Source organism: Oncorhynchus mykiss, chromosome 11 (assembly GCF_057628025.1).
Source record: "Oncorhynchus mykiss isolate SJ-2025 chromosome 11, ASM5762802v1, whole genome shotgun sequence".
Classification (NCBI taxonomy): Eukaryota; Metazoa; Chordata; class Actinopteri; order Salmoniformes; family Salmonidae; genus Oncorhynchus; species Oncorhynchus mykiss.
In genome coordinates this window covers 19,215,649-19,240,532 of record NC_143032.1, presented here as the reverse complement: position 1 = coordinate 19,240,532, position 24,884 = coordinate 19,215,649, and the positions used below count along the sequence as shown (strand labels likewise).

Here is a 24,884-nt window from a genome sequence, read left to right as displayed (position 1 = left end):
GACTGTTAACATTAGAGGAAAGACTGTTAACATTAGAGGGACGACTGTTAACATTAGAGGGACGACTGTTAACAAGAGATTAAAGACTGTTAACATTAGAGGGACGACTGTTAACATTAGAGGGATGACTGTTAACATTAGAGGGATGACTATTAACATTAGAGGAAAGACTGTTAACATGAGATTAAATACTGTTAACATTAGAGGAAAGACTGTTAACATGAGATTAAAGACTGTTAACATGAGATTAAAGACTGTTAACATTAGAGGAAAGACTGTTAACATTAGAGGGATGACTGTTAACATTAGAGGAAAGACTGTTAACATGAGATTAAAGACTGTTAACATTAGAGGGATGACTGCTAACATGAGATTAAAGACTGAAAACATTAGAGGGACGACTGTTAACATGAGATTAAAGACTGTTAACATTAGAGGGATGACTGTTAACATGAGATTAAAGACTGTTAACATTAGAGGGACGACTGTTAACATGACATTAAAGACTGTTAACATTAGAGGGACGACTGTTAACATGAGATTAAAGACATAATATTAGAGGGACGACTGTTAACATGAGATTAAAGACTGTTAACATTAGAGGGATGACTGTTAACATGAGATTAAAGACTGTTAACATTAGAGGGACGACTGTTAACATGAGATTAAAGACTGTTAACATTAGAGGGGCGACTGTTAACATTAGAGGGACGACTGTTAACATGAGAGGAAAGACTGTTAACATGAGATTAAAGACTGTTAACATGAGATTAAAGACTGTTAACATGAGATTAAAGACTGTTAACATTAGAGGAAAGACTGTTAACATGAGAGGAAAGACTGTTAACATGAGAGGAAAGACTGTTAACATGAGAGGAAAGACTGTTAACATGAGATTAATGACTGTTAACATGAGATTAAAGACTGTTAACATGAGATTAAAGACTGTTAACATTAGAGGTACGACTGTTAACATTAGAGGGAAGACTGTTAACATTAGAGGAAAGACTGTTAACATGAGAGGAAAGAGTGTAGGAATCTCACACCGTTTGTCAGTTTGTTATCAAGTGTGTGTGTGTGTGTGTGTGTGTGTGTGTGTGTGTGTGTGTGTGTGTGTGTGTGTGTGTGTGTGTAACTTCGTACTGTCTGTTTTGTTGCTGTGTCTTAATGAGCTCACAGTGAGAGATTGACTCTATCCTCAGTGTTGCTATTTACCTGTAAAAGTACTGTTCTCAGTTATGTGTGTGCCTGAGTGTGTGTACATGTGTGTGTGTGTGTGCATGTGTCCGGGTGCGTGTGTGTGTGTGTGTGTGTGTGTGTGTGTGTGTGTGTGTGTGTGTGTGTGTGTGTGTGTGTGTGTGTGTGTGTGTGTGTGTGATTGTCACAAATGCCGATCAGCAATTTTTGGACCTTACCTTTCCCAACTCAGCGACTTTGTGTTTGTGCACACACGTGTGTGTGTGTCTATGGAGTGAACACCTGTCTATCAGTGTAATGCTCTTTTCCATTAGTGATCCAATTCTGTTTGTTCAGCTAATTGCTTCAGAGGCTGCAATCATCAGTGTTTTTGTTGCCTGGCAAATTATTTCATTGGCATGCATACTGTCATACCCTCCCTCCCTCCCACCCTGCCCGCCTGCCCGCCTACCTCCCTCCCTCCCTCCCTGCCTGCCCGCCTCCCTGCCTACCTGCCTGCCTCCCTCCCAGCTTGCCTGCCCGCCTCCCTGCCTGCCTGCCTGCCTGTCCGCCTCCCTGCCTCCCTGCCTGCCTGCCTGCCCGCCTCCCTGCCTACCACCCTCCCTCCCTCCCTCCCTGCCTGCCTGCCTGCCTGCCTCCCTGCCTACCACCCACTCTCCCTGCCTGCCTACCACCCTCCCTCCCTCCCTGCCTGCCTGCCTCCCTGCCTACCACCCTCCCTGCCTGCCTACCACCCTCCCTGCCTGCCTGCCTGCCCGCCTCCCTGCCTACCACCCTCCCTCCCTCCCTCCCTCCCTGCCTGCCTGCCTCCCTGCCTACCACCCTCCCTCCCTGCCTGCCTGCCTCCCTGCCTCCCATCCTCCCTACCCGCCTGCCTCCCTGCCTACCACCCATCCTCCCTGCCTGCCTACCACCCTCCCTGCCTGCCTGTCTCCCTGCCTACCATCCTCCCTGCCTGCCTACCACCCTCCCTGCCTGACTGCCTGCCTGCCCGCCTCCCTGCCTACCACCCTCCCTCCCTCCCTGCCTGCCTACCACCCTCCCTGCCTTCCTGCCTGCCCGCCTCTCTGCCTACCACCCTCCCTCCCTCCCTCCCTGCCTGCCTGCCTCCCTGCCTACCACCCACCCTCCCTGCCTACCACCCTCCCTCCCTCCCTCCCTGCCTACCACCCTCCCTACCTGCCTGCCTCCCTCCCTCCCTGCTTCCCTCCATCCTTACTTGTGTGGATGTGTGCGTTTCCTTTTGAAGACCCTCTAATCAATTTCCCACATTGTTTTTTTATTGGGGGGGGGGGGACTCAGTCAGGGTCTTAGCTTACTGTTGCACGTTAGAATAGTACAATAACGTGCGATTTCTAAGTTTGTTTGTGCATCAGCAGTTCTTTCTTGATATGTCAGTCACTGATCGTCACTCAATTAGCCCATGTCAGCTGACATTTATAGATTGGTAAGTTAGCTGGCTGCTAGACTATCTCAACTTAGTAATTATGTCCGAATTACCGTCCCCATTGATTTTGTTAGTCAGTCTCATTCAAATACTGTATCATATTAAAACCTGCAAACATTTCTCTTCACCCCAAGGCAAAATCAGTAGAATTGCATAAAATGTGTTAAACAATTGCAAAATCTTCTCTACGCCCCATGGCAAAATGTGTATAATTACACTGAATTCATTCTAAAACGCACATGTGGGTATGCAGAGCCGTGAGCAACTGCGGTCCCTCATATTGAATTCAGATTTGTTGTGGCCCCCACCCCCATCAAAGTGGCCAAACCTGTCTTACAGCCTGAATTCAAAATTAAATTAATTTTTTCTCACCCATTTACACACAATACCCCATAATGACAAAGTGAAAACATGTTAAGATATTTTTTGCTAATTTATTGAGAAGGAAATACAGAAATATCAAATGTACATAAGTATTAACACCCAAGTCAATACATGTTAGAATCACCTTTGGCAGCTATTACAGTCTTTGCACACCTGGATTGTAAAATAATTGCCCATTATTCTTTAAAAAATTCTAGACAACCATTTTTAAGTAATGCCATAGATGTTCATGCAGATTTAAGTCCAAAACTGTAACTTGGTCACTCAGAAACATTCTTCTTCGTAAGTAACTGTAACGGCTTTCTTCTGTGGACGAAGAAAAGGACCAAAGCGCAGCGTGGTTAGTGTTCATCATGTTTAATAAAGACGATAAACGTGAACACTACAAAATACAAAACAACAACATGTGAAAAACCAAAACAGTTCTGTCTGGTGCAGACACATGAAGACAGAAGACAACCACCCACAAAACCCAACACAAAACAGGCTACCTAAATATGGTTCCCAATCAGAGATGACAATGACTAACACCTGCCTCTGATTGAGAACCATATCAGGCAAAACATAGAAACGGGAAAACTAGACACACAACATAGAATGCCCACTCAGCTCACGTCCTGACCAACACTAAAACAAAGAAAACACAAAATAACTATGGTCAGAACGTGACAGTAATTCCAGTGTAGATTTGGCCTTGTGTTTTAGGTAACTGTCCTGCTGAATGGTGAATACATTTGTAATTTTTTTTATTTTACCTTTATTTAACCAGGTAAGCTAGTTGAGAACAAGTTCTCATTTACAACTGCGACCTGGCCAAGATAAAGTAAAGCAGTGCGACACACACAACAACACAGAGTTACACATGGAATAAACAAGCGTACAGTTAATAACACAATAGAAAAAACAAAGTCTATATACAGTGTGTACAAAAGTCGTGAGGGGGTAGGCAATAAATAGGCCATAATAGCAAAGTAATTACAATATAGCAAATTAACACTGGAGTGATAGATTGTTAGGCAGATGATGATGTGCAAGTAGAAATACTGGTGTGCAAATGAGCAGAAAAGTGAATAAAAACAACATGGGGATGAGGTAGGTAGATTGGATGGGCTATTTACAGATGGGCTATGTACAGGTGTATCGATCAGTTAGCTGCTTGGATAGCTGATGTTTAAAGTTAGCGAGGGAAAGTAAGTCTCCAGCTTCAGCTATTTTTGCAATTCGTTCCAGTCATTGGCAGCAGAGAACTGGAAGGAAAGGCGACCAAAGGGGGTGTTGGCTTTGGGGATGATCAGTGAGATATACCTGCTGGAACGCGTGCTACGGGTGGGTGTTGCTATCATGACCAGTGAGCTGAGATAATTTGGTGCTTTACCTAGCAAAGACTTATAGATGACCTGGAAACAGTGGATCTGGCGACGAATATGTAGCGAGGGCCAGCCGACTAGAGCATACAGGTCGCAGTGGTGGGTGGTATATGGGGATTTGGTGACAAAACGAATGGCGCTGTGATAGACTGCATCCAGTTTGCTGAGTAGAGTGTTGGAGGCTATTTTGTAAATGACATTGCCGAAGTCAAGGATCGGTAGGATAGTCCGTTTTACGAGGGTATGTTTGGCTGCGTGAGTGAAGGCTGCTTTGTTGCGAAATAGAAAGCCGATTCTAGATTACATTTTGGATTGGAGATGTTTAATATGAGTCTGGAAGGAGAGTTTACAGTCTAGCCGGAGAGCTAGGTATTTGTAGTTGTCCACATATTCTAAGTCAGAACCGTCCAGAGTAGTGATGCTAGTCAGGTGGGCGATTGCGGGCAGCGAATGGTTAAAAAGCATTCATTTAGTTTTACTATCGTTTAAGAGCAGTTGGAGGCCATGGAAGGAGTGTTGTATGGCATTGAAGCTCGTTTGGAGGTTTGGTAACACAGTGTCCAAAGAAGGGTCAAATGTATACAGAATGGTGTCGTCTGTGTAGAGGTGGATCAGGGAATCACCCGCAGCAAGAGCGACATCGTTGATATATACAGAGAAAATAGTCGGCCCAAGAATTGAACCCTGTGGTACCCCCATAGAGACTGCCAGAAGTCTGGACAACAGACTTTGGTGAACCAGGGGAGGCAGTCATTTGAGAAACCAAGGCTATTGAGTCTGCCGATAAGAATGCGGTGATTGACAGAGTCGAAAGCCTTTGCCAGGTTGATGAAGACGGCTGCACAGTACAATCTTTTATTGATGGCGGTTATGAAATAATTTAGTACCTTGTGCGTGGCTGAGGTTCACCCGTGACCAGCTCGGAAACCGGATTGCACAGCAGAGAAGGTAAAGTGGGTTTCGAAGACTTTAGATAGGCAGGGCAGGATGGATATAGGTCTATAACAGTTTGGGTCTAGAGTGTCACCCCTTGGAAGAGGAGGATGACTGCCGCAGCTTTCCAATCTTTAGGGATCTTGGATGATACGAAAGAGCGGTTGAACAGACTTGTAATAGGGGTTGCAACAATGGCGGTGGATAATTTTAGAAAGCTCTCTCAGTGTCTGGTGGAAAGCAGACTCACCCAGGTTTTGCGCTAGGATTTTGCCTGTGCTTAGCTCCATTCCGTTTAGTTTTTATCCTGAAAAACTCCCCAGTCCTTAATGATTACAAGCATACCCATAATATGATGCAGCCACCATTATGCTTGAAAATATGGAGAGTGGTACTCAGAAATGTGTTTTGCCCCAAACATAACACTTTGTAATCAGGACAAAAAGTGTATTACTTTGCCACATTTTTGCAGTATTACTTATTGCAAACAGGTTGCATGTTTTGGAATATTTTTATTCTGTACCTTCTTCCTTCTTTTCAGTCGGTCAATTAGGTTAGTATTGTGGAGTAATTATAATGTTGTTGAATCATCCTCAGATTTCTCCTCACAGCCATTCAACTCTGTAAATGTTTTAAAGTCACCGTTGGCCTCATGGTGAAATCCCTGAGCGGTTTCCTTCCTCTCCGGCAACTGAGTTAGGAAAGATGCCAGTATCTTTGTAGTGACTGGGTGTATTGATACACCATCCAAAGTGAAATTAATAACTACACCATGCTCAAAGGGATATTAAAGGTCTGATTTTTTTTATTTTTACCGATCTACTGTCACACTGGTATAAATTATTCGGGAAACAGGCGCAGGAATGCGTAATAGATATTTTTATTAAGCCCAAATGATGGCGCGCACAGGGTAGAAATCCTAAACAAGAGAGCGAGGATTACCTTAAATAAATAACACATGTGCACAATGATTAATACACTGGACAAGGCCACAATTGCGCGAAAGCCTAAACACACAGCACAGGTACTCACACGCACCAACGGACATTGTAACAATAATCAACAGGTCACTGGTAAACCAAGGGCACATTTATACCCCTGAACAAGTTAGTTAACCCACTGTTCCTAGGCCGTCATTGAAAATAAGAATTTGTTCTAAGCTGACCTGCCTACTTCAATAAAGGTAAAATATATATTTTTATAAAAATACAATTACTATTCACTGGGAATCGGGGCCAGGTGTGCGTAATGAAAGTTCCGGAGGGATCCGTGACATCTAGCAATAGGTGCCCTTCTTTGCGAGGCATTAGAAGACCTCCCTGGACTTTATGGTTGAAACTGTGTTTGAAATGCAGTGCTCTAGTAAGAAAGCTTACAGATAACTGTATCTGTGGGGTACAGTGATGAGGTAGTCATTCAAAAATCAGTTCAACATTATTATTGCACAGAGTGGGTCCATGCAACTTATTATGTGACTTGCTAAGCACATTTTTACTCCTGAAATATTTTGGCTTAATACAGAAAAAGGGTTGAATACTTTTTGACTCAAGACAATCAGCTTTTCTTTTTTAATGATTTTGTAAAACACATAATTACACTTTGACATTATGGGGTATTTATTGTGTGTAGGCCAGTGACACAAAACATCTAAATTCAATCAATTCAATATTCAGACTGTTACACAACAAAATGTGGAACAAGTCAAGGGGTGTGAGTACTTTCTGAAAGCACTGTACATTACCAACGCTTAAGTGGTGATTAATTAAGCCTAAACGCTTCACTGGTACACAGCACAGTCATCTTGTGATTTTCTCTCTTATTAGATTTCCACCTCCTCTATCCCTCTCTGTTTTTTCTTTCTTTCTCTCTCTCTCTCTCTCTCTCTCTCTCTCTCTCTCTCTCTCTCTCTCTCTCTCTCTCTCTCTCTCTCTCTCTCTCTCTCTCTCTCTCTCTCTCTCTCTCTCTCTCTCTCTCTCTCTCTCTCTCTCTCTCTCTCTCCCTCTCTCTCCCTCTCTTTATTGATTTCTCTCTCTGTCTGGGATTTCTGTTCTGCGCTGTCAGCCCTGACTTAGCTCTAGACATTATATATACACACACACATGGGTACACACTGCACACAAAATAATCAGTATGTGTTTTTGTGAGTCTGTGTTTTTATGTGTACATGTGTGTGGTGTAGGTGTGTATTTATGTGTACATATGGGTGTGTCTATGTGTACATGTGGGTGTGTCTTTATGTGTACATGTGAGTGATGTGGGTGTGTATTAATGTGTACATGTGGGTGTGTATTTATGTGTGCATGTGGGTTGGTGAGGGTGTGTATTTTTCAGCATGTGGGTGAATATGAATAGGTGTGTGCGTCCGAATATGTGTGTATTTATGTGTACATGTGGGTTGGTGAGGGTGTGTATTTTTCAGCATGTGGGTGAGTGTGAATATGAATATGTGTGTATTTATGTGTACATGTGGGTGGTGTGGATGTGTATTTTTCAGCATGTGGGTGAGTGTGAATATGAATATGTGTATTTATGTGTACATGTGGGTGTGTATTTTTCAGCATGTGGGTGAGTGTGAATATGAATATGTGTGTATTTATGTGTACATGTGGGTGGTGTGGATGTGTATTTTTCAGCATGTGGGTGAGTGTGAATATGAATATGTGTATTTATGTGTACATGTGGGTGAGTGTGAATATGAATATGTGTGTATTTATGTGTACATGTGGGTGGTGTGGGTGTGTATTTTTCAGCATGTGGGTGAGTGTGAATATGAATATGTGTGTATTTATGTGTACATGTGGGTGGTGTGGGTGTGTATTTTTCAGCATGTGGGTGAGTGTGAATATGAATATGTGTGTATTTATGTGTACATGTGGGTGGTGTGGGTGTGTATTTTTCAGCATGTGGGTGAGTGTGAATATGAATATGTGTGTATTTATGTGTACATGTGGGTGGTGTGGGTGTGTATTTTTCAGCATGTGGGTGAGTGTGAATATGAGTATGTGTGTGCGTCCGTGTATTTCCTTGCGCCCACATTCGTCAGTGTAACAATCAATGGTGTTTGTTTTTTCCGGAACCTTTCCACTATCTTAATTAGCATAGCTTTAATTAAAGCTTCATCCCTACGTTCCATGTTCCTTCTTCTTGCATCTCATTGTGTTTATCAGTGTAATTACTGAACGCTGTGTATCCACTTCAGCCTGTGAGATCACTGCTTTAATGGAGTCTATTTACCGTTCTGAATGGACTGGGCTGGCTCTGCAATACACATGGAAAGTAACATCAACACTATGGGGAAAGAGAAGGAGAGAGAGGGAGAGAGAGGGGAAGGATAGAGGGGTGTAGATACCAAGAGAATGAGATACCGAGAGACCAAGAGAGCCCCCCCCCCCCCCTAGCTCTCTCTCTATCAAATAAATTACATTTCAATTCAAGGGACTTTATTGGCATGGGAAACATATGTTTACATTGACAAAGCAAGTGAAATGGATAAACAGAAGTGAAATAAACATAAAGTGAACAGTAAATATTACATTCACAGAAGTTCCAAAATAATAGACATTTCAAATATCATATTATGTCTATATACGGTGTTGTAGCGATGTACAAATAGAATAAAAGGAAAATAAATAAACATAAATATGTGTTGTATTTACAATGGTGTTTGTTCTTCACTGGTTCCCCTTTTCTTGTGGCAACAGTTCACAAATCTTGCTGCTGTGGTGGCACACTGGTATTTCACCCAATAGATATGGGAGTTTATCAAAATTGGATTTGTTTTCTAATTCTTTGTTGGTCTGTGTAATCTAAGGGAAATATGTGTCTCTTGGTCATTCATTTGGCAGGTTAGGAAGCTCAGTTTCCACCTAATTTTGTGGGCAGTGGGCACATCTTTCTCTCTCTCAGTCCCTCAGAGGTTAATGATGATTGAAGGGTAAATAATTAGCATGTGTTTTAATATGTGCACCACCAAACAGAGCTGTTCAATCAGTCATCAGCCCTGACAGGCCTTGTCCAATCAGATTAGCTGCTGCCGTTTACCCTGACCTCCATGCCTCCTGTGTGTACCTGTCACTCCCATTGCATTTTGGGTAGGATCAGAAAAACGAATTCTCCAGAGCCAGACATTTCTCACTCCCCTAAGGTTAGGATTACGGATATGCTAGCTAGCCATTACTACATTAACTTAGCATTGCTAAATGATGTTGTCTTATTGTTAGGGGGAACAACATTTGAGATGTCATGGGTGCTGTGAAAATATGACTCTGCTTAGAGAGACCTGTCTTCAGCACTCAAAGACAGCTTTAACAGCTTTCATGTTTTCAGGTCATTTTTCTTCATTTTTTACATTTTTGTTGTCTTTTTCTTCTGAAAGTGTGTTGTGAGAGACATGAAAGCTAGCGATTGATCAAATAGTGCACTGGTTAAGTGTGTGTGTGTGAAATGTGTTTGTGTGTGGGATGTGTTTGTGTGTTGTTGATGTGGTCACACAACACAACCCTTGCACACACACATCTTGGCATGCGCGCACAGTTATTTTATTAGCAGATCAAACCCCTTTCTGTTAACTGTCACACACGGATGAACGTGTGTGTACACGCTCATGCGTGCACACACACACTTAATCTAATCTCCTGTGTGATTTAAGGAGTGTGTGAGGGGCTCTCCCTTTAAATCCCTTAAACGCCTGGGGATCCCCTCCTCCATCCCTCTAACAAACACTTATCATTGCAGCAGATAAAAGACATTGACATAGAGGCTTTATTTATCTACCAGAACCAGGGGGAACAATCAGGCTGGTAAGAGTACTTAGGTAAGGTGCACTAAGTCTCTGTTTAAACTGTATTGGACAGTTTTTATAGGTTAACACGAAGGTTTAGACCTCTTGGTGAAATATGAAACACTTGACCCGCACAAGGTTGCAGGTTCGATTCCCATTAGGGCTACTAAATTTGATGCGCTGTTTCAGTACTCGGCTCTTTAGAGGTAAACAACCTCAGGGCTCAAGTTGCATAGTGTATTCTTTGGAGTAGTGAGTACTGTATTTCTGGGCTGTGATGATGTCACTTCAGAACAAAAGTAGATCTACGTGTGCCTTCATCAGAACATCACTCGGTGGTAAAGCAGAAACAAAATCAACCCTTGCAACAAAATCCAATTTGGAGTAAAACTGTCAGCTCTATTCCTTGCTTTCCTTCTTGGGCTTTACACGGTTCAGTGACAGAAAGCGGTGGAGAGGGAAAAAGAGAGAGGTAAAAGACAGGGAGAGAGCGAAAAGTGAGGAGAAAAATAGATAGAAATGAATGGAATGAGGTAGAGAGAGACACACAGAGAGAGACAGGGAGTGACACCAAGAGAGAGAGACCGAGAGAGAGACATAAAAAAAGAGAGAGAGAGAGTCCACACCAGACCCTGACCATAGCGTCAACATCATAGCAGAACAGACAAATGAAGAACCCCCAAGCCCAGTGGCTCTCACCCCCTCTGAGCCACCCTGATAGCCCTCAGATCAATAGACAATAGAGCAACAGATCAATAGACACCCCACCCAGAAACTCTCCCAGACCCTGTGGGACCACCCCCCCTGGACCTACAGTGGGGCAAAAAAGTATTTAGTCAGCCACCAATTGTGCAAGTTCTCCCACTTAAAAAGATGAGAGAGGCCTGTAATGTTCATCATAGGTACACTCCAACTATGACAGACAAAATGAGAAAAAAAATCCAGAAAATCACATTGTCGGATTTTTAATGAATTTATTTGCAAATGATGGTGGAAAATAAGTATTTATATCAATATTTTGCTAAGTCTTGCTAAGTGGATGGGTCTCTACAGAAGGTGTAAACGGTACAGCCAAATGGTTACTTGCATAGTAGCAATATCAGAAATAGTGTCAATATATATAAAATATACAGTATGTACACAAACAACATCAATAACGATAGTGATAGACGAGGTAGTTATACGTAAACAATCAGGGGTAAAGTGGCTGAGCAGCAGGATAAACAAAAAATAGTATCAGCGACGTGTGTTAGGAGAGATTCATTGGAATAGAGGCACTGCAGAAGGTGCTGATGACTGGTCCATCCGAACCACGCATGAACAAGGGAATCTATATTCGGAGAGCCTGTTTCTGTCCTGCCCTTGACTTTGGTGCAGGGCATGTGATGTCCATAGCCTCTTCATCGCAAAACGACCTGATCTTCTCAAAAACATAATTTTGTCTAGCTGTGTCCAGTCCAGGTGGTGCTTGTACAGGCACACCATCTATGAGAGGAAGGATGTCTGTGTTGCGCAGCAGCTGAAACCTTGTGCCAACCTCATAATGCAATGAAAATTATATTCACCTAAATTGCTGGTACTGCTTGATCTGTGGCAGTGGCCTGAAGGACAGAGTCAGGTGTTTTTGCCAGCCATAGCTTTCCACCAGCACCGTACCATCCTCCAGTCCAACCAGCTATGGGATGTTGACCCCTGTCACAGTGCTGTCCTTCACAACACCAGCAATCTCAGACAAAGTGTTCACTCTGTTCTTTCTGAAGCGCTGCTTGATGAGGCTGAAGCACCAGTCGGGGGCAAACTTGGAGTGGCCTGTGATCAGGAAGTGAAGGACCAGACTGTGGCGAGCTTGTGCATGGTCCACCAGGGACAATACCAGAGCACAAACTTCTTGTTTTGGCCACTGCGGTTATCACAATTCAGGTCCACACGTGTTTCCCCAACTCCATAGTTGGTAAAGAAATGGTGCATGTAGTTGATGACCGCGCTGCTGCCTTTGCTGGATGACGTGCCTTCATCAACCAAGTAGTTGACTTGTTGTGGCATTCCTTCACAGTAGACACCAAACAAGACACACTTGCGAGGAGTTAAAAAGTAGATGGGACCTGGCTGCATAGGGTCAGAAGGATAGTGCACCTGCAAACAACAAAATAACATTAAGAGAAATTATCATTAATTGTCTCACCCCTGTCAATCTGTCTTTACGCAGCTCAGTGAAAGGTATTTTCCTGCCTCCCATATATATATATATATATATATATATATATATATATATATATATAAATATATATAGTTTTTTGTTGAGTGTATATCTATCTATCTGTCCATCTATGTCCTTAATCAGTATGATGGAGGAAATGTTGCTTACTTGTTGAGCAAAATCCAAGCTGTAATGCATCCTGATATATTTTCATGCTGGTTCAGTAGAGCCCCCAGAGACAACTGCAGGTCTTGACAGGTGGTATTCCAGTCAGCAACCATCTTCTGGTAGACAGACCGCTCACTCTGAACAAGCAGGAGATGCTGCTCTTGCTTCTTCAGCTTGGCTGACTTAACAGCTTCTGGCAGGTCTGAAGACCTGATAGTTGTTCCTCTGGCACTGCCAGCACAGGTCTGTCCTGGGCTTAGTGCTTGAGATGTGTGGCAGCAATTTTCTACACAGATTCCTGAAGGAAGACAGCCCGACTACACGTACCTCTGTAAAATACTGAAATAATGTGAGATCAATAAAAGTATTGCCAATCATGTTGGAGGTCAATTAAATCATCAAAATGTGTTTATGCTTTACATACCAAGTGTTGTCATTGATTCCTTGTAGAGACGCCACCCTGCTACTTTTGTCACATGGGATGGAAACAGTTTCCCACCAAAGTATTTGTGTCCTGAGTGGAGTCCTGGTAATACCATTGCATTATCCTTTGCGTAGTTGTTGATAAAGTTCACCACTTGCTGCAAGGTCTCATGCTTCAGGCGTAACCCGTGCTTGCTTCGGTCAGCTCTTTTTTTGATGGGAGGTATTAGACCATTCTCCTTGTATGACTGGTGGAGGAGAGTCAGGCATGTTCTACTGATGCTGAAAGACAAATTCCAGATACAAATATTTTAGCATTATTATACAATAGATGCAAAATGGCATTTTGAGAACATCACTACATACAGTTCATACACATAATGGTGCTAGTTAGCCAGCCATCTAACGTCAGCTGGCTAGCTAACAGCTGGCTAGCTAACAGCAAGCTTTAACTAGCAATACAAACCGATTGTCATATTGTCATAAAGTTAACTAAATAGGTTCAATGTTATCTAGTTAGCTAGCTAACATTAGGCTATAACTAGCAATGCGAAATGGCATTCTGAGAAAACATCACAAACAATATTTTGACCTAAATCAGGAATTTCCTCATCGTCTGATTCATTTTCAGTCAGAGAGAGTCAGCATGGCACGATCGTCCTCCAGAAAGTAGTCCATCACAACTTTTTCCCACTGACCTTTGTCTATAGAGCCTGATAAATTCAGGGCAGAAATATTATTGAGAGCAGTAGCAACATATTTACCAGTTCTCCATAGCTAACATTATATCTTTAGAAAAAACTGCAGTAGAAAGGATTATCTATGCATAACGAGCAGCTCATTTTGTAGATACAATATGCTACACCGCAAACCAATCCAAACTCATCTCTTTGCATGTCCAGCCCACTCATTAGCTCAGGTAATCATGGCTAGTTTCCTGAATCGGGTCACATTTACAGATAAAATATGCCATTAGTACTGTACATTTCTAAAACATTTGCATTACCAAAACAAGTAAACATAATACAAAAAATAAACCAAACAAAAAAGTGACAATAAACACATTCAATAAGCTCCCATAGTAAAACTTCACTGCTGCTCAGTGGGAAATGCCAATAAAATGTAGTCAAATGGGCTGCATCAAAAACGCCTCAATTACAAACCTACACTTTTCCCCTAGCACCTATCAAAAGGTGTACATTTTAAAATGATTAATCAGGACAGAATACAATTGTTAATCTTAACAGTATTGGTATGACATAACTTTTTAAAAATCAAGGCTTTCCATTATAGCATTAGTTAAGATGGAACCACCCCATCTACAAAACTGAGAAGCATCTTCCTTTACAAATTGAAAAATTGCGCAAAATGATGTTTAATGATATTCTAGCTTGTTTGTGACATAAAAAAATAATGATATTTTGTCACAAGGCTATTCTGCATTCAGATGTAAAGCCATTTTTTTCAACAAAAAAAGTTTCAAACGTATCAATCTTCAAAAGAGATCGTCATCCTGAATAAGGTGCATGTTTATAGCTGTCCCAGCATAGAACGTGACAGATAAGAAAGGCACTGGTATACTGTGTGTGTCTTTCAGACACAGGTAACTCAAATATCGCATTGCCTCACTTTGAGCTCAAAAAAAGAAAACATGTTTCCTACTAAGAGGAGTAGTGGGGCCTACTCTCAACAGAGTTTTGTGCAACATGTCTGCCTGGCCTTATCTTAGGAGGTTTGTCATTACCTTCACTCCCATGTTAAATGCAGAGTATGTAGGTTTGTGAAGGGTAATTGGACTTTTTAATTATGTGAGATTATGGTTAGAAAAGATCTCAATGAAAATGTTGTCATATTCCCAGATTCCTAATTATGCCCTTCCCAAAACAAAATACTCAAGCTTTAATAACGGTTGTCTAGTCAAGTTTTGAGTAATTAAAAAAAAAAAAATATTATAATTGTTTGATTTATTTAACCTTAATTTAACTAACCAGCAGCATACCGGCTTGCTGCATGCTGGCTTGCTTCTGAAGCTAATCAGGGTTGGTCCTGGTAAGTCCCTGGATAGGAGACCAGATGCTGGTGTTGGAGGTGGTCTAAAAAAAATATCACAATCCCCCAGGGCAGTGATTGGGGACCCTGTGTAGGGTGCCGTCTTTCAGATGGGATGTTAAACGGGTGTCCTGACTCTCTGAGGTCATCAAAGATCCCATGGCACTTATCGTAAGAGTAGGGGTGTTAACCCTAGTGTCCTGGCTAAATTCCCAATCTGGCCCTCAAACTATCATGGTCACCTAATAATCCCCAGTTTACAATTGGCTCATTCATCCCTCTCCCCTGTAACTATTTATTTTATTTTTATTTTACCTTTATTTACCTAGGCAAGTCAGTTAAGAACAAATTCTTATTTTCAATGACGGCCTAGGAACAGTGGGTTAACTGCCTGTTCAGGGGCAGAACGACAGCTCGGGGGTTTGAACTTGCAACCTTCCAGTTACTAGTCCAACGCTCTAACCACTAGGCTACCCTGCCGCCCCAACTATTCCCCAGGTTGTTGCTGAGAATGTGTTCTCAGTCAACTTACCTGTAAAAAATCATTAATAAATAACTAGGCAAGTCAGTTAAGAACAAATTCTTTTTTACGTCGCTGGGTAAATTGTGCGACTCCCAATCATGGCCGGATGTGATACAGGCTGGATCCGAACCAGGGACTGTAGAGGAGCCAGAGTAAATGCCAGACATTTCCAAACATCCAGAGTAGCATTACTTCCTCAACAATATGTCAATTTCAGTGCATACTGGATCATTTTCAAACACTTAAAGTGTAAAAAAACAAAAAAAGAGTCAACCCCAGTGACAAACCAAACTTTCTTGAGCAGGTCACAATTGACAAAAATAAGTAAAATGTTTGCCCAGGAGGCACTAGCCTATAGCTGTTCAAAGTCCATTATCTTCCTGAGCAGAGTACAGACATGTACATTAATTGTGTGTCTCTTCTTCTCCACTACCTTTCCGCTTTTCTTGCTGACGACCTCTGCTGTGGCGGTCTTCGAGCCAGTGGATGGATTGATTCCAGCAAAACTGTGAAAACAAAGTGCACACCCAGACATAATTGTAGAAAGATGATTAGGTCCCCTGATGTCTTCAAAAGTGTCTGAAGTGTTCTGCATTACCTCTGTACATTGTCCCTAGTTCAGATAATGGCTTCGCATTATGTGTTTATGCTCTGACAAAGGAGCCTTTCAAACGTATCAACATATCTTGATTCAATTAACCTGCCAAACCAAGCTGTGGTACAAAATGCCTCCGTTTATAGCCCCCGCAACGGAATTCTCCCAAGGACGAAGCATATTTTTGTTTACCTTTGGATGAACTCCAGGGTGTGTAAAACCTCCTCTTGGTATTTCAGATTGAAGGTATAGAATGAGGCAAAAAAAAGCTGCCAGCACTGCCACAAAGTTGGAGTGGACTGACATCACAACCTCCTTCTCAATGCTTATTATCCATTTGGCAACAGTCATTGTGTCACCTGAAATCAGATCACATTTATGTTTCACCATGGCCTCTGTGAAACATTGCTATTGTAAGGCCCTGTCAAAAAACAATTACTCACGCAGAAAGTCTTATTGGATACATTACATTACCTTGAACAATCAGTCTTGGTGAGTCTGGCAGTGGAATTGATCACTCCACATCTGTGGCTGTGGCTGACACCTGTCGTGTCTGTGACTGTCATTAAATGTGAAGACTGTTATTTTATCAAATCAATTCTTTATGTGTAATTATTATTACGTGATTAAACTAACCATGTAATCTTTAATTAACTAGGAAGTCGGGGCACCACGGGAAAATGTTTGTAGAGTCTCTATTTTCCGAATCGACTCTTCAAATATGTTCATATCTTATCAAAACAGTTGCTTATTAATGAATTGTACCTCATCTGTTCGCATTACTGAACGTCGCAAACCCTTGGATATATGCACAAACCCTAGCCTCCATAATGAATCAGCAATATACAAATTGGCTTAATTATTTATTTACTAACTAACTAATCAAATCACAGAAATACATAAACAAACAATATAGTTATTGGTTACTAACACAATGCATTGATAAGTCCCTAGTGGGCTAAACCGGTATTGTGGCTTGGTAGACAATGGAAAGGGGTGGGGACAGATAAAAAGCGGGAAAGACAAAATGGATTCTCTACACACAGTTGATAATTATATTCATGGAAATGCTAATCCTTTGCACATGAACGGCCGCTCATCTGAAAATAATTGCAATGTATATATTTACGCCCGTACTGTATGTCAATGTTGTCTTCTCTGGTGGAATCGCCGGTCCATCTGCTGGAGAGTCAGTTCATCAGAGAGTCTCTGGTTAACTTCCCCAGAAGTTACAATGTCTTTCGTAGTTGTCGATTTCTCAGCAGCTCTGGATAGTGTCTGTTGTATTGGGTACGTCAGGCGTGTAGATGGTTGTTGCATAGAATAGATGCTTCCGCGGTTGTCTGTATTCTCGTACTAGATTTACGTAATTTCCAGCTGCTGGGCCTGTAGAGTTGTAGTTCTTAACCATTTCAACATATACCGTCAACTCCATGTTTTCTGGTCTAATGTAAATTTTGTCAGGAGTGGGTTTTATACACTTCTGAGAAAAGGGCGGTCCATGACGCCAACGTAATGTGTATGCTAACGTGGGCCACCGATTTGGTTAACTTTATATGAAAACCCATATTTTCTCAGGTTAACATCACATTACATCTTTTCATAAATAGTTTGATGTTTAATCATATGCGTTTCACAATATTTCGATGTATACCCCATATTTAAGAACTGTACACAACCAAAGACATAGTAATGAGTGTTTCCTGTCCCTCATGAGATCACCAAATGATACACACTCGTAACGACTGTCCCTTAAGTGTCCACGGACCACTCAAACATTCTCAAAAATATAAATATTGTTTAATTATTCAAACTTTAGATGTCCAAGGGTCTCTCTGTGTTCCACAGTTTACATTCCAACCTCAAACACTACAGAGCACAGAGGCAGCGTATTTTATGACCGTCATAAAACAGTCGACTTCCCGCTCTCCCCCTCTACGAGAGAGAGCACGCTGTAGAGCAGACCCACTGTAACCTGATCCTTCAGATCGTCACAGGAGAGTCATGACATTCCCCTCTACGAGAGAGAGCACGCTGTAGAGTGGACCCATTGTAACCTGATCCTTCAGATCGTCACAGTAGAGTTATGACACAAAGATAAAAGCTATACAAGATATAAAAGATATATCTTTTATATATCTTATATAAGATATGAAAGATATAAAACAACAAATTCTGTAACTTTAATTTCACATATTTTGAACATTTGGCACATCTTCATTTTAAACTTCTAAAATTACATAGAAAAGTATTATTTTATGCATAAGATGCAGATGAATGTAAAACTCACATCGGCCTGTAGAAGGCCTTTCTTTGAAATAGGACATCAGCAGGAGGACAACACAAGGGCCAACTGCAGTCTCTCCACCATTTCCAAACCTTGACAGGATGTGCCAAACCTCTTCATTTGTTGGTTTGTAGTGGAAGTATTGTATAATAATATTTCCTTTTTCTACCATTGTTGCATCAATTTTTTCCAGGATTGAGACATCCGTCGGTAACTTGAAGTGGTTGTAGAGTTCCTTCTGTGTGAAAAGGTACGGCCACTTACTTCTCAGCTCGGGCTATCTTAGGTGCTGGGCTAGTGTTGATAGCACAGCGCTGTAAGTAAAATGTTGCTTGCATGAGAGAGTTGTCCTCTGTCACCTCCTGTTGGTCTCTGGATTAAAGCTGCTCCATTTCCTTACGCTTCGCCTCCAAAGTTTCTTCCGTTTCTTCTGTGGGAAAGTCTGGCTGTCATCTTACACAGCCGTGTTTGTCTGGCTGTCATCTTACACAGCCGTGTTTGTCAGGCTGTCATCTTACACAGCCGTGTTTGTCAGGCTGTCATCTTACACAGCCGTGTTTGTCTGGCTGTCATCTTACACAGCCGTGTTTGTCAGGCTGTCATCTTACACAGCCGTGTTTGTCAGGCTGTCATCTTACACAGCCGTGTTTGTCAGGCTGTCATCTTACACAGCCGTGTTTGTCAGACTGTCATCTTACACAGCAGTGTTTGTCAGGCTGTCATCTTACACAGCCGTGTTTGTCAGGCTGTCATCTTACACAGCCGTGTTTGTCAGGCTGCCATCTTACACAGCCGTGTTTGTCAGGCTGTCATCTTACACAGCCGTGTTTGTCAGGCTGTCATCTTACACAGCCGTGTTTGTCAGGCTGTCATCTTACACAGCAGTGTTTGTCAGGCTGTCATCTTACACAGCCGTGTTTGTCAGGCTGTCATCTTACACAGCCGTGTTTGTCAGGCTGCCATCTTACACAGCCGTGTTTGTCAGGCTGTCATCTTACACAGCCGTGTTTGTCTGGCTGTCATCTTACACAGCCGTGTTTGTCAGGCTGCCATCTTACACAGCCGTGTTTGTCAGGCTGTCATCTTACACAGCCGTGTTTGTCAGGCTGTCATCTTACACAGCCGTGTTTGTCAGGCTGTCATCTTACACAGCCGTGTTTGTCAGGCTGCCATCTTACACAGCCGTGTTTGTCAGTTGGCCCTCTTGCAGTGATTACAGTCAATGAGCCTGAGAGTGTTTTTCTCTTTCTTAGCCATACCATAGAATTATCACGATTCTTATGCTCAATGCATGTTTTCATCTGATTTAAGAGGGATCCATAGCCACTCCCAATTGTTGTGCCATCTCTCATTGTATCAGCGAAGCCTTTACGGATACTATTGTACCATCGTCTTGGCTATTGCACAGCAATCTGCTCTGGTTGGATTAGGCTCAATAACTCTTAATGCATCTACTTTAATTCTTACCATCTCTCTTCGTTCTCCCGTGGTTGGCCGTGTACCTCTAGCGATGGCTGATCTCAGGTTCATGAACATTTTCCCCCAAGGGACAGTGAAGTTCTCCAGCCAGATGTCCAGGTCTACAGTACTGGTCGTACTGGTTGTTGACAGGGTTGTGCTGGATGTGGAGGATGACTGTGAAGGGGACGGGCTTGATGGCTCAAATGTTGATGTATCTTGGATGGCACTAGCTGTGTAACTCCTTGCTTGTCCTGGAAGTAAAATAGTTGCTCAACTCAGAAATCTAACGTAATAAAATTCCAAACATTTCCTCTCAACTGTACAGTACTTGTAAAAAATTTAGCCAATACCTTCAAATCTCCATGCATTTAGCAGCTTCCGGCATTGTATTGGTCTGGTGTGCTCCTGTAGGTCGTCTTCTTTAAGAAATTGAAGGCCTGGCTTTCCCTGTACTCCCACACATGCTAGCTTGTCCAGGAGGGATGAAAGTGTCTGCTCGGGCAAATCTGGTAGCACAGACAATACTGCCTCTCTTATCTCCTGTCTATCTCTGTTATGGCTCTACAACAAAGGGGAAGAATGATGAAGGATCATCATTGATTTGCCAAATACCTTGTACTCCACTAAGGGGTGAAAATCAACAAGGTCTTCATGCAGATAAAGTTTGAGTCTTGGGCTACTTCTGTTAGGCAGTGAATACCTAAATCAACTAGCTGCACAGCCTGCTGCCTCTTTAAAACAGAATAAATAGAAGAGTAGCAATGGGCCAGGATCAACTTCATCTTACCCATTTGCAATCCATCCTCATCTTTCCCCATCACAACATACATTCCCTTTCTGTACTTTGTGCTTTTGACAGTGATATCATTTAAAACAACTGTGTTATATAAATTTGAAGTGAAATACAGCGACTGAATCCTCAATCTTCTTGTTGTAATCAGTGGCATAAAAGTCAGTTCCCTTTTCTACTTGAATGAGAGGCAGAAATAAACTGCCGGCACTTAAATAGGCTTGGAACAGTTGGTGTCTCTCTGCTAGAGTCCCAAGTAGATTGTTAAAGTTGTGCAATTTCTGTACACACTGCTTGAAGTAAGTATACTTACTCTCAAACCTCAACGTCCAGAGACAAATAAGTGTCTTGAACCTAATGATAAGCTCTGGGTAATAGCAGAGATAATGGTGCATTGACTTGAGGGGTTTGCCAGGAAATTTCTCAGTTCTGAAATTGGTATATTCATCAATAAGGACTTGAGGATATGCCACCTGGTCAGCAGTAATGGCTGATGCACATATGTATCCGATGATTTGTCTTAGGAGCAAAATCAACTGCCATACACCACTATCTGGTAGATTTTTGATTCGATCTCCTACTAAGTTGGGGAGTACTCTCAACAGACAACAGTTTTGTTCAGCATATCCACTTACAGTTGAAGTCAGAAGTTTACATACACCTTAGCCAATTACATTTAAACTCAGTTTTTCACAATTCCTGACATTTAATCCTAGTAAAAATTAATTGTCTCAGGTCATTTAGGATCACCACTTTATTTTAAGCATGTGAAATGTAAGAATAATAGTAGAGAGAATTATTTATTTCAGCTTTTATTTATTTCATCATATTCCCAGTGGGTCAGAAGTTTACTTACACTCATTTAGTATTTGGTAGCATTGCCTTTAAATTGTTTAACGTTTCAAGTAGCCTTCCACAAGCTTCCCACAATAAATTGGGTGAATTTTGGCCCATTCCTCCTGACAGAGCTTGTGCAACTGAGTCAGGTTTGAAGGCCTCCTTGCTCGCACAAGCTTTTTCAGATCTGCCCACAAATTTTCTATAGGATTGAGGTCAGGGCTTTGTGATGGCCACTCCAATACCTTGACTTTGTTGTCGTTAAGCGATTTTGCCACAACTTTGGAAGTATGCTTGGGGTCATTGTCCATTTGGAAGACCCATCTGCGACCAAGCTTTAACTTCCTGACTGATGTCTTGAGATGTTGCTTCAATATATCCACATCATTTTCCAACCTCATGATGCCATCTATTTTGTGAAGGGCACTAGTCCCTTCTGCAGCAAAGCACCCCCACAACATGATGCTGCCACCCCTGTGCTTCACCGTTGGGATGGTGTTCTTCTGCTTGCAAGCATACCCTTTTTTCCTCCAAACATAATGATGGTCATTATGGCCAAACAGTTCCATTTTTGTTACATCCGACCAGAGGACATTTCTCCAAAAAGTCTTTGTCCCCATGTGCAGTTGCAAACCATAGTCTGGCTTTTGTATGGCGGTTTTAGAGCAGTGGCTTCTTCCTTGCTGAGCGGCCTTTCAGATTATGTTGATATAGGACTCATTTTACTGTGGATATAGATACTTTTGTACCTGTTTTCTCCAACATCTTCACAAGGTCCTTTGCTGTTGTTCTGGGATTGATTTGCACTTTTCGCACCAAAGTACGTTCATCTCTAGGAGACAGAACGCGTCTCCTTCCTGAGCGATATGACGGCTGCGTGGTCCCATGGTGTTTATACTTGCGTACTATTGCTTGTACAGATGAACGTGGTACCTTCAGGCGTTTGGAAATTGCTTCCAAGGATGAGCCAGACTTGTGGAGGTCTACAATTTTTTTCTGAGGTCTTGGCTGATTTCTTATGATTTTCCCATGATGTCAAGCAAAGAGGCACTGAGTTTGAAGCTAGGCCTTAGACTCCAATGATGTCAATTAGCCTATCAGAAGCTTCTAAAGCCATGACAACATTTTCTGGAATTTTCCCAGCTGTTTAAAGGCACAGTCAACTTAGTGTATGCAAACTTCTGACCTATTGGAATTGTGATACAGTGAATTATAACTGAAATAATCTGTCTGTGAACAATTGTTGGAAAAATTACTTGTGTCATGCACAAAGTAGATGTCCTAACCGACTTGCCAAAACTATAGTTTGTTAACAAGAAATTTGTGGATTGGTTGAAAAACGAGTTTTAATAACTCCAGCCTAAGTGTATGTAAACTTCCCACTTTAGCTGTATGTGTGCATTTATTTTGCAAGGCTCACTCACTCACTCACTCACTCACTCACTCACTCACTCACTTACTCACATGATGCCAGCGGTGTGGTCAGCATGTAAGTGAGACTCAAAGGCAGTAAATTGCCTGAATGCACTGGAACATTCTGGGCACACCACAATTAAAATAGCAATTGGGTGAATTTCTATCAAGTTTAATGTGCTGTACGAATGATGCTACTGTATTAATTTCATGCATACAAGATTTGCACTGAAACATTTTAACCGTGTAAGGTTGATTCTGGACAATACTTTTTTTAAATAAAAAAATAATCTGTCTCAGTTCAAGCTGCAGTAGCCTGTCGTTTTTTCTAGAATCCAAATCCCCAAAATAGAAGTTATATAAACAATTCAATTCAGAATAGCAAGCTAACGTTTGTGGCTGAGAATAGTTCCCCTAAATTCACCTCAAATGACAGCTATAATGCAGCTAGCTCGCCAACGGACAGACAGATTGATTAAATATTCGAACCATCAAGCCATAACTGACATAACGAAAATACATCTAGAAAATATTCCATCTTGATTCAAACAGCGTTCCAATATTTAGCTAAGGGAGGGCACAGCTAGCTATTGGCTCAAGTACAAAAATATTTGGAGATAACAGAACATGGAATAGGCTATTAATTATAACAGTTTTGGACAGAAGGCTCTCAGAGACTTCATGTTTTCAAATCGATTCACGGGCTCCCGATGCAAAATGTTCTCTCAAAATTAAACAAATTTCATGTAGCCTACTGACCACAATTGCAGATGTTCGCTTCCATCACGAGTCTGCCCGGGCATGTGGAAAACGTGATGTGTCCAAATGGTCAATTGTTTAAAATAGGCTATGTGATTCTGTAGGTTATTTTACGTCGGGAGCCATATCCTAGTGAGAAATGTTCTTCTCATTGTATGGCTGATGAATGTGAAATATGATTTAACCCACTTGATGGCTGCTTCAGTGTAGGGGTCTTGTACAAGAATTCACCCGAAAAGACAGTGTAATACCTTAATCCAGTAGGCCTACAACTAACCGTTAAGAGCTGTAAATCATCATGCCTTTGTTTGAGTAACATGTACTGTAACATTCACCGTTACAAACTGTAATCGTTCGGCGACCCAAGATGCATTGTAGTCTGCATCATTAAATTGTTAAAGGATAAAACAGGGAATTAATGTGTGTTTTTACTGTACAAACTACATACATTTGTTAGAGTGCATCCAAATCATGAGAACTAAAAGATAATTACTTGACACATTGGAAAGAATTTACAAAAAAACAGAGCAAACTAGACTGCTATTTGGCCCTAAACAGAGAGTCCACAGTGGCAGAATACCTGACCATTGTGAATGACCCAAAATTAAGGAAATCTTTGACTAGGTACAGAATCAGTGAGCATAGCCTTGCTATTGAGAAAGGCCGCCGTAGGCAGACCTGGCTCTCAAGAGAAGACAGGCTGTGTGCACACTGCCCACAAAATGAGGTGGAAACTGAGCTGCACTTCCTAACCTTCTGCCAAATGTATGACCATATTAGAGACACGTATTTTACACAGACCAACAAAGAATTCGAAAACAATTCCAATTTTGATAAACTCTCATATCTATTGGGTGAAATACCAGTGTGCCATCACAGCAGCAAGTTTTGTGACCTGTTGCCACAGATAAGGTCAACCGGTGAAGAACAAACACCATTGTAAATACAACCTATTTTTATGTTCATTAATTTTCCTTTTTGTACTTCAACTATTTGCACATCGTTACAACACTGTATATACAGTGCCTTGGGAAAGTATTCGGCCCCTTTGAACTTTGCGACCTTTTGCCACATTTCAGGCTTCAAACATAAAGATATAAAACTGTATTTTTTTGCGAAGAATCAACAACAAGTGGGACACAATCATGAAGTGGAACGACATTTATTGGATATTTCAAACTTTTTTAACAATTCAAAAACTGAAAAATTGGGCGTGCAAATCAAGAGTCGGCTTTCTATTCCGCAACAAAGCCTCCTTCACTCACGCCGCCAAG

At 41.7% G+C, this 24,884-nt stretch overlaps 1 protein-coding gene and 2 pseudogenes across 3 annotated transcripts in view; 1 reads left to right on the top strand and 2 right to left on the bottom strand.

Moving 5' to 3' along the window:
- LOC110535425 (catenin delta-2) overlaps positions 1–24,884 on the top strand; it is a 395,208-nt gene that overhangs the window by 257,366 nt on the left and 112,958 nt on the right. The window lies entirely within an intron of this gene.
- On the bottom strand, positions 11,105–12,292 carry LOC149979520 (uncharacterized; annotated as a pseudogene).
- LOC149979519 (uncharacterized) lies at positions 15,821–20,619 on the bottom strand (annotated as a pseudogene).